At 35.8% G+C, this 16,009-nt stretch overlaps 1 long non-coding RNA gene across 2 annotated transcripts in view; it reads left to right on the top strand.

Annotated features, from left to right (window-relative positions):
- The first annotated feature begins 1,171 nt into the window (after positions 1-1,171).
- LOC134737226 (uncharacterized) overlaps positions 1,172-16,009 on the top strand; it is a 31,838-nt gene continuing 17,000 nt past the window's right edge. The window contains exons 1-2 of one of the 2 annotated variants that reach the window (XR_010121915.1): positions 1,172-1,303; positions 4,872-4,950. This is a non-coding gene — a long non-coding RNA (uncharacterized lncRNA). Of the gene's footprint in view, positions 1,328-4,871; positions 4,951-16,009 lie in introns of both variants that reach the window. The other variant, XR_010121914.1, reaches the window with a different exon arrangement.

Genomic DNA, 16,009 nt, shown 5'->3' with positions numbered 1-16,009 from the left:
ATATAGAGAGAGAGATGTTAATCTATGGCTTTTTCTATCACAGGACTCATTGTATTCTGGAATTGGCCATCTAAAACTCTGTATATATACTCAGATAGGTATTTAACATAAACATGTTGTAATGAATGTTTGTGTATTCTTCCTCCCTCAAATTCATATATTGAAATCCTCACCTCCATGGTTTTGGTATTTACAGTTGGGGCTTTGGGAAGATGACTAGGCCATGAGGCTGGAACCCTTATAAATTGGATAAGTGCCATTAGAAAAGGGACCCCAGATAACTCTTTTTCCCCTTCTACCATGTGGGAACATAGCATAAGGGCTGCCTTCTGTCTGTGAGCCAAGAAGTGAGCCCTCACCTGACATCAAAGTGCCAGTGCATTGGTTTTGGACTTCCCAACCTCCAGAACTGTGAGAAATGAATTTCTGTTGTTTACAAGCCACCCAGAATATGGTATTTTTTTTTAAATAGCATCCTGAATGGATTAAGACACAGGCCCATAAGCAAACACTTACTAACTTCAATAATGCAACACAAACACGTGCTCTTTGTTGAACCCATGAGAGGTAAGAGCTTGTAAAGTTTCTAACAAGGAAAACGAGGCTTTTCCTGAAAGATTCCCTTTTATTGGTTTCAGGAACCCCCCAAATATACTGAGAAGACACTCTTTCTTTGTCAACCATTCCATGAATTTGTTGAAGGCTGTAGGCAATAAAACGAAAGTGGCTGATGTAGTTTCTTGGATGACAACTTTTTAGAATTGGGCACCACAGTTATGTTTGATAGGGAAGGGTGAGGTTAGCTCTTGGTTGAGTGCATGATTATTCTGCCTGCAAAGGCTTGTATATGGGCAATCTCTGATGTGATTAAGTTTTCCCAAAATCATACTCGAGTCACCTCTCTTCTTCCACAATTCGTTTGAGCTGGTTTTGACTTCTGCTTCCCTGGCCACTCCCATTAGGAGTCATACCCAGCTTGTTCTAGGGAGAAGCACTGTAGGGTGCTGCTTCTCCCAGTGACAACCAGAGTTATCAGGAAGTGCTCTCTTTCCCCACATTGCTGCAAAGAACCTGAAGGAAATTCTGGCCATCTCCTGGCCCTCTATGACCTGGTCAGTGTTCTGATGACTTATTGTCCTCAGAACAACTATATCTTTTCCCTTCTTCACCTGCATTCATTTATCTACAGTGAGGGGCTAGAACCTGTCGGTCTTTTGGCTTGAACTCCGCTTCATTTGTTCTCCTCCATGATTTGGTAGAAAAGGAGGAAGTATAAAGCCTGCCTTTGTTTTTGTCATACTTGGTGAGTCCAAGGGTTTCTAGAAAGGTGCGTGGAACTAAAGAAAATAAAATCTTTTTAAACTCTAACTTTCAAACCAGAAAATTGGCATTTAATAAAATCAACACAAATGCCAAACACAGATTACTATTATTTTGCATTTAAGAAATTGTAATTGTACAATGCTTAAGAAAATATAAAATACTTTTCCTATGGTTTCCTGTGTTTACTGAGGACATATTTCTGTAATCCTAATTTTGAATAAGGATTCCTTATTGCTTTTTCTTATAGTAGAAGAAGTAGAAGCGTTTTCAGGAACCTAACTCTTCTGATTGTGGTGGGACTTTTAATCTCATCTCCCACTGGTAGTGTCAGGCCTAATGTACAAACATTATAGATAGTGCTTACTCTGGCAGTCAATACTATTTTGTGTTAAAAGAAATTCAGTAAAAGTTTAATGCACTTAGATTAGATCTTTAAGCCTTGTAGTATTACTTGGGAGTAAAATAATGACTATGACATAAAACTACATTAAAAAGATCTAGAGTCATGGGGGATGTAAATGTTAAAAAATATAAATATTGCTCACATTATGGACACAGAGCAGGGATATTTGATAGGGGTTGGAGGAGACAGAATATCAGAGAGCCCCTCAGGAAAGGAATTATTTGTGGTCATTCTTCACATGCAAGCAACAGTAGTTACCTAAAAGAAGAAGACACACATGAAGGTATCATTTTCTTAGGCAATAGTAGGAGTGAAGAGTTTGTATATATATGGCATTTCTCAAGAAGTTTGATGCTGCTTGATCAAAACTAATGAGGTGGAATTTGTTGTCAGACAGACATGAGAGATAAACAAGGGTCAGTTCATGGTGGATTTTTCATGTCATAGAGAGATACTTAGTTTATTACTTATGTAGCCTACAAAAAGAAATGAAAGAATTGTATTCAGGCTGAATTAGACACAGATATTTTTGTGGGCTGGTTGGAGGATGGGGTAAGGCTGAGGAAGAAAGTTTCAGGTGCTGATACAAACCTGTGAGTTTAATTTTGCCAATGTCCATTTAGAGGTACAGAGAGATCTTTAACTAGATGTGAACATTACTAAAGTAATATTTCCAGGTTTAAAATATTTAATTTTCTAGCAAATATGGCAAGAGTGCATTCCTAAAATGTCGACAAGAAGATTAATCAAAGTAATGTCTTTGAAAACTCTAAACAGTCCTCAAGGCACCATTTTAAAATGTAAAATATTAGCTTGAATGCTCAAAATGTAATTTCTATAAAATACTTTTTAAATGAAAGAAAAATAAGCCATTGTTGGTTAAATGAAATACCAATCACTGCTCTAAGCTCAACTTATAGGAAAGTTTACTAAATAAAACTATGAAATAGATTACGTAGGGAGGGCATATTCTTTCTAACACTAGATACATCTGAATGTAAGACAGGCAGTCATTTCTTTAAACTGATTTATGTATATCTCTGACTAATATAGTAAAATGGAGAAAAAATAGCCATTTCTTCTCTCTTTTCTATTATTCTATTTCTGTGACAGCAAGCTCATTTTCTATACTGATGATCTTTGAATATAAATTTCAAAGAAAATGCCTCATGTGTTTGGGAGGCAGCCTTATAACTGACACTGAGACTTTTCTATCTTTTAATGCTACTATATGTAGAATAAATATTTTAATAATGTGTTTCTGTGGGAAGAAAACATTTATATCAAAATGCAAACACAAGAGTACAGTTTTTCTTCACTGTTTTATTCAACCATTCAGTAAGCAGTAATTTAATATGAAAATAAAGTACATATTATTTAATTCTAAAATGCTTCTTGGCTGTTCTGATGATAAGTTGCTGGCTTTGAATAGAAGCTGAGTTTGAAAAACAGAATTACTAATTCCAATTTAAATACTACCAGGCATTTTGAAATTACCAACAATAGCACAGTAAGATTAGCATTGTTTATCCCGGTGCAGTGGAAGAAGAGCTGTACAGAGCCAGAAGCCTGGGAGAGGAGTGTGTCAGTTCTATACAATATGCCTTTGGCAGAAAAGGGGCAGGCAGGAAAGGGCTGAGTTGTAAGAATAGTTGTATACATGGGCCCAGAATCCATCAAAGGCACTCCAAAACTACAATCAGTCAGAAAATCAAAATCCCATCATGGAGAAGAAAAGCAGATATTGTTGACATGAGGATGTACCTATTTATAATTAAAACAATTCCACCCAAGCCATATTTATCTCATTGTTACATATATTTGGCTGTCACCATTTCATGGGCACATATTTGATCTCTGAAAATTATTTATTAAAGTGTAAATATTCCTCTTCCACATTTAAAAGTCCAGGTTTTGGCATGATTCAAATGCCTTTTTTTTTTTTTTTTGCAATAAAATTACTGTTATAGTATCTAGAACCATTTAGAACCTTACTATCTGCCAGGAACTAAACCAAGAGGTTTCTGGGCAGTATCCAATTTATTCTTCACAATGACCATTGCAGGAAGATATTGTTGGAGAAAAAGAAGTTATTTCCCCAAGGTCACAAACCTCACAGGTGATAGAATCAAGATCCAAACCAGGTCTATCAGAACTTTGAACATAAGAATTTAACTACCAAGATTTAACTAGATTGCTAAATCTCATTCCTTAGGAATCAATATCCTGAAGCAATTTCAAGTGGTTCCTTTATTTGTGACGATTGAGAATACCATACAGGGGATAGAAAAAATAGAAGCGTCAAGGAAACAAGCAATCCAATTTCAAGAAAATATACCTAATTTTCATTACTAATAGCATTGCCTACAATATGGTAAACATAAATGAATATTCCATATATGATAGTTTACCTGTAAGACAATGGTTAGGACTTCTACATCAAGCTGGTAATCCCGCGATTCAAATTCGCTGCCCTTCATACTTTAAATCACATTGAGGTACAATAAAAATAGTAACAAAATTATAACTGTGCTAGAAAACAGAAGAGGGATGTCCATCAAAAATAACATTTTAAGATTTGTGTGGTTTATGGCAGACATTATACAAGTGACACTGAAAACAGGCAGCAAACCAGCATTGTAACTATTGTGGAGGAAGAGATAAATATCAGAGTTAACCCAAATGAAAACTGGAAAATAAAAAATCCATCCTCAGAGTCAGCAAGAGCTGGGAGTAGGAGTAGGCCTCAGGGCGAGTAACTGGATAATTAATTGTAAAACAGCTAGATCTGAGCCAGCACAGGCTCAGGGTACGACGGCAAAACTGCTGAGGTATTTGCTGCAGGAAAAGCTTAGTAAACACTGCTCTATAATTAATTGTTCAATTCGGTCTACTTTCAGGGGATCTTAGGATGTGCATTAGATGGGAAAGGGAAGAGGAATAGAGTGCTAGACACTTAAGACACACACCAGGACAAAGAGGGAGAGAAGCAGTGAGGGAAAGACAGTTCCACCCCGCAGCAAACAACACCAAAATTCTGTCTCAAGCTAAGAATCTTGCATAATATGGCAATTGTGAAAATATTCAATTTTACCTGGATTATCCCAATCCACTTTTCCTGAGAGAAAACCAACTCTTTGTACAGTCTGTCCTACATCTGCAGAGGCATATAGTTGGAGCCTGTATGAGAAGAGGCCTGAAGGAAGAATAGATCCCCATATCTAGTGAGTCATTTCATCTTAGTTACCCATGCCAGTAAGGTTTACCAATCTATCTGTATCTGTTTATCTCAATCTATCCACCAAATCTCTCTAGATACTGACAGTAATTGATGAAGCATCATCTATATTGATGTGTTCATGTAAATATGAACATATATTAAAAAGCACATAAAAGAAAACAGAATCACCAGACATTTATGAGAATACAATATAATAAAAGGAAGGCACTTCAGAAAAAGAAAGAAACAACTAAATAACTGAGTGGGAAAATTTAGCTAATGTTAAAAAAAGTTTTAAAAAATCCAAGTTAGTATATAGTCAAGAGATTCAAAAAATACTATTTTCATAAATGTAAAAAAACCCACTTCTCTAGAATAGAAGCAATCACAAAAATTAAAGAAAATTCTCAGTATTAAATATGTTTACTGAAATAAAATAATAATAATAATAATAATTGAATGATGAAATAGTAAGAGACAATATAACTGAAAACTCAGTAATCTGTAACATAAACTCTTCTTTGACCTCTACCAAAGAATTCAAGTAATGGAACTCATAATAGAAAATAAAAAGAAAAATATTATTTGTAATATCTGGTATTTGTTAGAATATATATAATTATATATCTAGTATTTGTTAGAATATATATATATATATATATATATATATTTGAGACAGAGTCTTGCTCTGTCCCCCAGGCTGGAATGCAGTTGCCAAATCTCAGCTCACTGCAACCTCTGCTTTCCAGGTTCAAATGATTCTCCAGGCTCACCTTCTTAGGTAGCTGGAATAACAGGTGCACATCACCACGCCCGGCTAATTTTTGTATTTTTACTAGAAAGGAGGTTTCACCATGTTAGCAAGGCTGGTCTCGAACCTCTGACCTCATTATCCACCTGCCTTGGCCTCCCAAAGTGCTGGGATTACAGGTGTGGGCCACCATGCCCCACCAAAAACTATTTTTTCATTCAAAGAGCTCAGAAAATCAAGAAATAATACACTGTGGAAATAAATGAATTTATAAATAGACACACTTTTGTGAAAATGTAAATACTAATAAAAAATACAAATCCGGCCAGGCATGGTGGCTCATGCCTGTAATCCCACCACTTTGGGAGGCCGAGGTGGGTGGATCACTTGAGGTCAGGAGTTTGAGACCAGCCTGGCCAACATGGCGAGACCCTGTCTCCCTAAAAATACAAAAAATAATCAGGTGTGGTGATGTGCACCCCTTGTCCCAGCTACTTAGGGAGGCTGTAGCACGAGAATGGCTTGAACCTGGGAGGTGGAGGTTGCAGTGAGCCAAGATTCCACCACTGTACTTCAGCCTGGATGACAGAGTGAGACTGTCAAAAAAAAATTCCAATAATCCAGTAAGTTTCCAGAGAGTATGCAAAAGACATCTATTAAAAATTAAAAATTGTAGTGAAAATTGGCTTTTTAAAATAATAGTAATGTTAGAGTACAATGAAGGACTATCTATATAGTTTTGAAGGACAATAAACTGAACCTAGAAATTTATAAAACATTCAAGCAACTAACCAAATGCTATCCAAATAGGAAATGCTTGTGAGCAAGAAACCAAGAAAATGTATACTAGTATCCAAATAATTATTGATGATGTGGGCATACTACGAATATGAGTATTAAGAAAGTATCCTTCAAATGAAAGGGCACATGTAAATAATAACAATAGTCTTATAGATAGCTTTTATGATTCGTATTTGCAGACTTTCTTGTGAATATAGCAGACCTCAGTGAAAATTTTGCAGTCTTATAAGCCTTTATTTGGAAAAAGAGACAAGTTGGTTGTAGCAGGGGCAGTGATGTGATTCTTTAATCTTGAATCATCACACAAGAACAGACAGAATAACTGGTGTAATAAATCAAAACCCTAAAGATAACATTTCCAACAAAAACCATATGCGAGTATCTCATGAATGTCTGTATCAAATGGGGAGGAGCCAAGTTAGCAGTAAAGTCATGTTCAAATTGAGAGGATGCAGAAGACAGGATTATGATGGCCCTGCGAGCCATATATCATTGATAAACACCCACTTCCCCAATAATGGAATTTCATTTATGAATTGAAATTCAGCAGCCCAAACCTTTTCAGTCCAATTAGCAAGGGACTTCACAGGCTTGCAATCATAGATGAGGGCAATGAGACCACAAGAAGACTGAAAACACTGAGGGAGTCTTGATCTGAGATCTCTAAAATGTAACCAGTCCAAGTTTACTTCCTACAAGGCTCACAATGAAATGACATGAGTAGAATGCAAATTAAGCATGGCTTAGAATTTAAGACAAAGGAAAAAAAGAATTGTAATTCAATGGATAAATGCTTGAGGGAATAGAAACCCCATTCTTCATGATGTGCTTATTTCATTTTGTATGGCTGTATCAAAACATCTCATGTATCCAATAAGTATATACACCTACTATGTACCCACAATTTTTTTAAGTTTATTTAAAGTGAAGGAGAGAAGGGAAGCAGATCTCAGTTTTGAGTAGGCACTTAATTTACTTCTTGGTAACAACAAAACAAAGAGACTTCAAACTATGAAGCTAGAAATGCTCTATTTGTTCACCCCAACCACTTATACTGGTACCTCTTCCTAAAAGTAGAATAAAACATCACTTTAATTAACACAAACACCAGAAAACAACTGCAGTCAATTATCATGTAAAATTCTTATTTAAAGAGAGAAAATCAATAAAATAACTTGATATGAAGACATGCTAAAGTATATGCCAACAAAGCAGATGGTAATCATTCAAAAGTGGATTGAAACTCATAAAAACAGGAAGATACATTGGTTCATATACACTAGCTGCAACTCATACATCACTTTGGAGGATACCATGAAACCAACACTTTATTCTGAACACTAGTAAATAAAGGGAAATAATCATATATTTATCCTTACTATACACAAGTAACATTATATAGTGAAATAAACAGTTCATAAAACAGCATTTATGCATACCATGTCATACATTTTATTTTCCTATCTTTTAAATTTTATTTCTTCATAAAAATGATTTCATGATGCTCTAAATTGTTTTCCCACTGCCGTAATAAGTAACCTGAGATTAAAAAAAGATACATTTATCCCAACTCTTAAAATTTATAAATATTCAAATGTGATTTAATAATTTATGTATATTTAGTCAAAATAATTTGAAAATATTTAGAGGTAGTAGAATATGGATTTGTCTAAATAATTAAATAAAAATGAATAAAATAAATTAGGTCTACTTCTGGAGATTTTAATCCATCAAAGAAATATAGAAGGGAATTACATTAAAGGCAAAAGTTCCTGGATTGCAAAATAAGAAAAGAAAATAGAAAAAAAAATAGAACCTTAAAATACTTAATTCACAAGTGACACAATAAACCTGTGAAGATTCCACCAAATATGACATTTAGAAATATAAAGTAAAAACAGTAATCAACATTTCTATTTAGCAATTATTTTGAAAAACAGTGCATCTTTATAATAAGCAAAATGAAGAATACTCAGAAAAATAAACTAACAAAGGGAAACAAGACAATAAGAAGCAGGACAAACTAATCCAGGCAAAAACAAATGGAAAATGATCAATTACTAAAAATGCCAATACAAGAAGCATTTATGACCATATGAGAAATGTTTTAAACTTCCAAGGAAGTTTTTATTATACAAATCTGATCCTAAATAGAAAGAAGGATGAAATGTCTTTCAAATACAGCACTAATCCTAGAGCCTGATGATGACGGCAGTAAAAGAAAATTTATAGTTTAATGATCTTTAGAAATGAAAAATATAATACAACAGACTTAAATAAGATCAGAGTAAACAGCAGTCAGAACTACTTTAATGAAGACTTTACCACAGGAACATACAACTGGCATAAGTAAAATCTTAAACATAATACTATATGTCAATATGACTGGTATAGGTAAGCTTATAATTTTACCAATGTCATGTAACAAGCACTCAATTAATCTATTTAATTAATGAAATTTAATCTTATCATTTATGCTGAATTCATTCATTAGAAGTGAGTCACAAAGTTCAACCCACACCCAAAGGAATGGAATTACACAAGAGTGTGAATACCAGGAGGCAAGAATCTTTGGGGGTTAGTTTAGAGAATGCTTACTTCTCTCTCTTTTTATCCCCACAGTGGGTGGTGACTGCCCAGGCAATGCCATCCCTGGATTCCTGTACTATTGCTCATGCTTCAGATACATTTTATGTTTTTTAAATTCAACCCATTTGAGTTATCAAAACAAACAGGAGGGTGTGATCTATGTCCTGGTTTACCCTGAATGACAGAAAAAAACATTGTATTTATGCATAGGGGTTTCATGAAAGCTCTTATATACTATTAAATATAAATACACAATTTTGTGAAAATGAGCCTATAAAATCAAGATGTTCACAGGCTGTTTTTAAGTTTATAAGTTCATTTCACTTAACTAGCACATTTACCATTTTGTCATTATGATTAGCAGGTGTTTCATCAATTGTAGGAGCTATTAATTTTATTAAAACAATTATTAATATAAAACCAGCCATGCATTTATTTATGTTCACCAGCTACTGTTTCATACATTGTGAACTTTTTACATATCAAGTAATATTTATTTAATCTTATTCAAAAGCAGGGTACTATTTCATTTAATAGATGTGGTAAATTTCATTTCTGTGATAACTATGGAAGTCAAATTGCTAGGTCAGAGAATACTGTGGTATTTAGAGCCAATTTTCTCTGAAGAAAAGTTTTTCTAATATATATTTCCACAAGAAGAGTGTAAGAAAGATTGTTTTCAGATATCCCTGATGGTATTATTAACTATCCTTCATTAAGATTTATCAATTTGATATTTAAATTTCTTCCTGTTATTTTAGCAGGACATGTAAACTTCTTCCCGCTATTTTAGCAGGACATATAAACACATAAATAGCCTCTCTGAAAATTGTCAAAAATGTTTGATTGTTATGAAATTGAACAAGTTTTCAAAGAGGCTATTTATATGTTTTAGATGTTAGTAAATTCTCTATAGTACTTATGGATTTGTAAAAGTGTTTATTGATTTTCTTATTGATTTGTAGAAGTCCTTTATTTATTACCCATCACCTATTTTGGTAATGCTTTCCCCTGAGTTTTATGTTATCTTTCCTCTTGATCTTCTGCATTTCTCTATCAAAATATATTTGAAATTTTCCAAGTTCAAATATGTTAATTGGTCAGGTATAACATATCTTTATATCTTTATTTGAAGCTTAACAACACTATAATGTCCTAAAATTCACCTATATATTTTGTCTAGGCTGTTATAATTTAGTACAAGGAATTTAAGCCTTTGAGTTTGCTTTATATTTAGTTAAAATAAACACCAAATATCTTGTTGCTGTTGTGAGAGATTTCTAAGTTTTTATAAACACTTCATTTTCCCTTGTCACCCTTTCCCACATCTGTTAAAGCTCAGATGTGCCCAAATCTTCAGTCTTCTCTTCCTTTACACCACCGAATAGAGATGATGTCAATATAAGAAGATGATGTGAAATAACCTTTTGAAAGGTGTGAATTTTTAGCATGGATGATAAAGAAACCTTTTTTGTGCTAAGCTACTGAAATATCTTTGTTGCTTATTACCAGTACAAAACCTATTCTGTTTTCTGACTAATGTAGGTAGCAAACCAATCATAATGCAATTTAAAGCGAGTCTCTCTAAATGTTAACATAAGGAAATGGGGATCTGTTTTCACGTTTTTTTTTTTAGAAAGGCAAGACATATGGCTGACTAATCAAAACTCCATGCTACTAATAAATGTAAATGAATGTCACCCTTTCCTCTAAAGCAAATTGCCGAGTGACAACCTTAAGGAACATTAAGATTAATTTTAAAAGTTTGTCAATCAACTCTATAAATATTCATTTAGCAAAACAACCTGATCACCTGTTATTGGCAATCTATTGGGTCTTAAATTCATAACTTGCAGTTGAAGTCAGTTCATACATTAACTTTGATTAAGGTATAGTTTTTTCACAGGGAATGATTCCAGTTTTTGCCCATTCAGTATGATATTGGCTGTGGGTTTGTCATAGATAGCTCTTATTATTTTGAGATACGTCCCATCAATACCTAATTTATTGAGAGTTTTTAGCATGAAGCGTTGTTGAATTTTGTGAAAGGCCTTTTCTGCATCTATTGAGATAGTCGTGGTTTTTGTCTTTGGTTCTGTTTATATGCTGGATTACATTTATTGATTTGCATATGTTGAACCAGCCTTGCATCCCAGGGATGAAGCCCACTTGATCATGGTGAAAAAGCTTTTTGATGTGCTGCTCGATTCGGTTTGCCAGTATTTTGTTGAGGATTTTTGCATCAATATTCATCAAGGATATTGGTCTAAAATTCTCTTTTTTGGTTGTGTCTCTGCCAGGCTTTGGTATCAGGATGACGCTGGCCTCATAAAATGAGTTAGTGAGGATTCCATCTTTTTCTGTTGATTAGAATAGTTTCAGAAGGAATGGTACCAGCTCCTCCTTGTACCTCTGGTAGAATTCGGCTGTGAATCCATCTGGTCCTGGACTTTTTTTGGTTGGTAAGCTATTGATTATTGCCACAATTTCAGAGCCTGTTATTGGTCTATTCAGAGATTCAACTTCTTCCTGGTTTAGTCTTGGGAGGGTGTATGTGTCGAGGAATTTATCCATTTCTTCCAGATTTTCTAGTTTATTTGCGTAGAGGTGTTTGTAGTATTCTCTGACGGTAGTTTGTATTTCTGTGGGATCGGTGGTGATATCCCCTTTATTATTTTTTATTGCATCTATTTGATTCTTCTCTCTTTTCTTCTTTATTACTCTTGCTAGTGGTCTACCAAGTTTGTTGATCTTTTCAAAAAACCAGCTCCTGGATTCATTAATTTTTTTGAAGGGTTTTTTGTGTCTCTATTTCCTTCAGTCCTGCTCTGATTTTACTTATTTCTTGCCTTCTGCTAACTTTTGAATGTGTTTGCTCTTGCTTTTCTAGTTCTTTTAATTGTGATGTTAGGGTATCAATTTTGGATCTTTCCTGCTTTCTCTTGTGGGCATTTAGTGCTATAAATTTCCCTCTACACACTGCTTTGAATGTGTCCCAGAGATTCTGGTATGTTGTGTCTTTGTTCTCGTTGGTTTCAAAGAACATCTTTATTTCTGCCTTCATTTCGTTATGTACCCAGTAGTCATTCAGGAGCAGGTTGTTCAGTTTCCATGTAGTTGAGCGGTTTTGAGTGTGTTTCTTAATCCTGAGTTCTAGTTTGATTGCACTGTGGTCTGAGAGACAGTTTGTTATAATTTCTGTTCTTTTACATTTGCTGAGGAGAGCTTTACTTCCAACTATGTGGTCAATTTTGGAATAGGTGTGGTGTGGTGCTGAAAAAAATGTATATTCTGTTGATTTGGGGTGGAGAGTTCTGTAGATGTCTATTAGGTCCACTTGGTTCACAGCTGAGTTCCATTCCTGGGTATCCTTGTTAACTTTCTGTCTCGTTGATCTGTCTAATGTTGACAGTGGGGTGTTAAAGTCTCCCATTATTATTGTGTGGGAGTCTAAGTCTCTCTGTAGGTCACTCACGACTTGCTTTATGAATCTGGGTGCTCCTGTATTGGGTGCATATATATTTAGGATAGTTAGCTCTTCTTGTTGAATTGATCCCTTTACCATTATGTAATGGCCTTGTCTCTTTTGATCTTTGTTGGTTTAAAGTCTGTTTTATCGGAGACTAGGATTGCAACCCCTGCCTTTTTTTGTTTTCCATTTGCTTGGTAGATCTTCCTCCATCCCTTTATTTTGAGCCTATGTGTGTCTCTGCACGTGAGATGGGTTTCCTGAATACAGCACACTGATGGGTCTTGACTCCTTATCCAATTTTCCAGTCTGTGTCTTTTAATTGGAGCATTTAGCCCATTTACATTTAAAGTTAATATTGTTATGTGTGAATTTGGTCCTGTCATTATGATGTTAGTTGGTTATTTTGCTCATTAGTTGATGCAGTTTCTTCCTAGCCTTGATGGTCTTTCCATTTTGGCATGTTTTTGCAGTGGCTGGTACTGGTTGTACCTTTTCATGTTTAGTGCTTCCTTAAGGAGCTCTTTTAGGGCAGGCCTGGTGGTGCCAAAATCTCTCAGCATTTGCTTGTCTGTAAAGTATTTTATTTCTCCTTCACTTATGAAGCTTAGTTTGGCTGGATATGAAACTCTGGGTTGAAAATTCTTTTCTTTAAGAATGTTGAATATTGGCCCCCACTCTCTTCTGGCTTGTAGAGTTTCTGCCGAGAGATCCGCTGTTAGTCTGATGGGTTTCCCTTTGTGGGTAACCCAACCTTTCTCTCTGGCTGCCCTTAACAGTTTTTCCTTCATTTCAACTTTGGTGAATCTGACAATTATGTGTCTTGGAGTTGCTCTTCTCGAGGAGTATCTTTGTGGCGTTCTCTGTATTTCCTGAATCTGAATATTGGCCTGCCTTCCTAGGTTGGGGAAGTTCTCCTGGATAATATCCTGCAGAGTGTTTTCTAACTTGGTTCCATTCTCCCCGTCATTTTCAGGTACACTGATCAGACATAGATTTGGTCTTTTCACATAGTCCCATATTTCTTGGAGGCTTTGTTCATTTCTTTTTATTCTTTTTTCTCTAAACTTCCCTTCTCTCTTCATTTCATTCATTTCATCTTCCATCACTGATACCCTTTCTTCCAGTTGATCGCATTGGCTCCTGAGGCTTCTGCATTCTTCACATAGTTCTCAAGCCTTGTCTTTAGCTCCATCAGCTCCTTTACATACTTCTCTTCATTGGTTATTCTAGTTATCCATTCATCTAATTTTTTTCACAGTTTTTCACTTCTTTGCCATTCATTTGAATTTCCTCCTGTAGCTTGGGGTAGTTTGATCATCTGAAGCCTTCTTCTCTCAACTTGTCAAAGTCATTCTCCATCCAGCTTTGTTCCGTTGCTGGTGAGGAGCTGCATTCCTTTGGAGGAGGAGAGGTGCTCTGCTTTTTAGAGTTTCCAGTTTTTCTGCTCTGTTTTTTCCCCATCTTTGTGGTTGTATCTACTTTTGGTCTTTCATGATGGTGTCATACAGAAGTGTTTTTGGTGTGGATGTCCTTTCTGTTTGTTAGTTTTCCTTCTAACAGACAGGAGCCTCAGCTGCAGGTCTGTTGGAGTTTGCTAGAGGTCCACTCCAGACCCTGTTTGCCTGGGTATCAGCAGCAGTGGCTGCAGAACAGCGGTGGCTGTAGAACAGTGGATCTTGGTGAACCACAAATGCTGCTGTCTGATCATTCCTTTGGAAGTTTTGTCTCAGAGGAGTACCTGGCCATGTGAGGTGTCAGTCTGCCCCTACTGGGGGGTGCCTCCCAGTTAGGCTGCTCAGGGCTCAGGGACCCACTTGAGGAGACAGTCTGCCCATTCTCAGATCTCCAGCTGCGTGCTGGGAGAACCACTACTCTCTTCAAAGCTGTCAGACAGGAACATTTAAGTCTGCAGAGGTTACTGCTGTCTTTTTGTTTGTCTGTGCCCTGCCCCCAGAGGTGGAGCCTACAGAGGCAGGCAGGCCTCCTTGAGCTATGGTGGGCTCCACCCAGTTCGAGCTTCTTGGCTGCTTTGTTTACCTAATCAAGCCTGGGCAATGGCAGGTGCACCTCCCCCAGCCTCACTGCCACCTTGCAGTTTGATCTCAGACTGCTGTGCTAGCAATCAGTGAGACTCTGTGGGCATAGGATCCTCTGAGCCAGGTGCTGGATATAATCTCTTGGTGTGCCGTTTTTTAAGCAGTATTAGGGTGGGAGTGACCCAATTTTCCAGGTTCTGTCTGTCACCCCTTTCTTTGAGTAGGAAAGGGAACTCCCTGACCCCTTGCACTTCCCGAGTGAGGCAATGCCTCGCCCTGCTTAGGCTCGTGCACAGTGTGCTGCACCCACTGTCCTGCACCCACTGTCTGGCACTCCCCAGTGAGATGAACCTGGTACCTCAGATGGAAATGCAGACATCACCCATCTTCTGCGTTGCTTGCACTGGGAGCTGTAGATCGGAGCTGTTCCTAATAGGCCATCTTGGCTCCACCTCCCGAGTTTAATTTTTATATCTACTTGTAAACATACAGTTACGGGAAATTTTTTATGTTATTTAGCCTTTCATAAATAACTACTCTATGTTAGTTTTTAATTATAATTTTATTAATATTCAAATTGAATATCCTGGAAACTAGGGAGAATCGACATCTAATTAGAATCTCATATTTATTAGTAACAAACCAGGAAATTACTCATTAATTTCTTTTCTTCCATTTAATAAGTGATGATTTAAAGAAAGCTCAGGAATGCAAAAATATGCACTTTTATTAGCCTGTGCAGTCTCAAATGACTCTCAAACTGGCTTAGATATCATTAGTTTTTGAGAACTGTTATGTGAGAATATTTTACTTCGATCATTTTTCTAGCTACTTACAGGCACTCCCTGCTATAATAGCAGTGTCCTATAGAAATATGATGCAAGTCACAATGTGATTTTAAATGCTTCAGTAGTCACACTAAAAAAAGTAAAAAGAAGGTGAAATTAACTCTAATATATTTTATTTGATTCAATATAACTAAAATCTTATTGTTTTCATGCATAATCAACATAAAAATATTAACGATATATTTTATTTTAAATTTGTTTGGAGGCGAGTGGAAATCCAGTGTATGTTTTACACTTGTAGTACATCTTAATTTAAATGAAGTATTACAAGTTCTCAATACCCACATGCAGCTACTAGCTACCTTATTGGACAGTACAAACCTACTTTATCCTATTTTTTGTGTCTTTTTAAATTCATATTTGCCAGCTTAAACTGACATTCATTTTCTGTTTTCTCTTTTCTGTATGCCATCAGTAACTTTCTTGTTCGTACAGTTCCCTTGGTCCACAGTCCTTACTGCTGTATTTATTAATTATTATTTTAAAATGTATTTATGGCATTATGAAGGAATAATTAACATGCAATAACCTGCAGCAATTTAAATTGTATCATTTGATACGTTTTG

Source organism: Symphalangus syndactylus, chromosome 7 (assembly GCF_028878055.3).
Source record: "Symphalangus syndactylus isolate Jambi chromosome 7, NHGRI_mSymSyn1-v2.1_pri, whole genome shotgun sequence".
Taxonomy (NCBI): Eukaryota; Metazoa; Chordata; class Mammalia; order Primates; family Hylobatidae; genus Symphalangus; species Symphalangus syndactylus.
The sequence above is the reverse complement of the archived record's forward strand: the minus strand, read 5'-3'. Positions and strand labels throughout refer to the sequence as shown.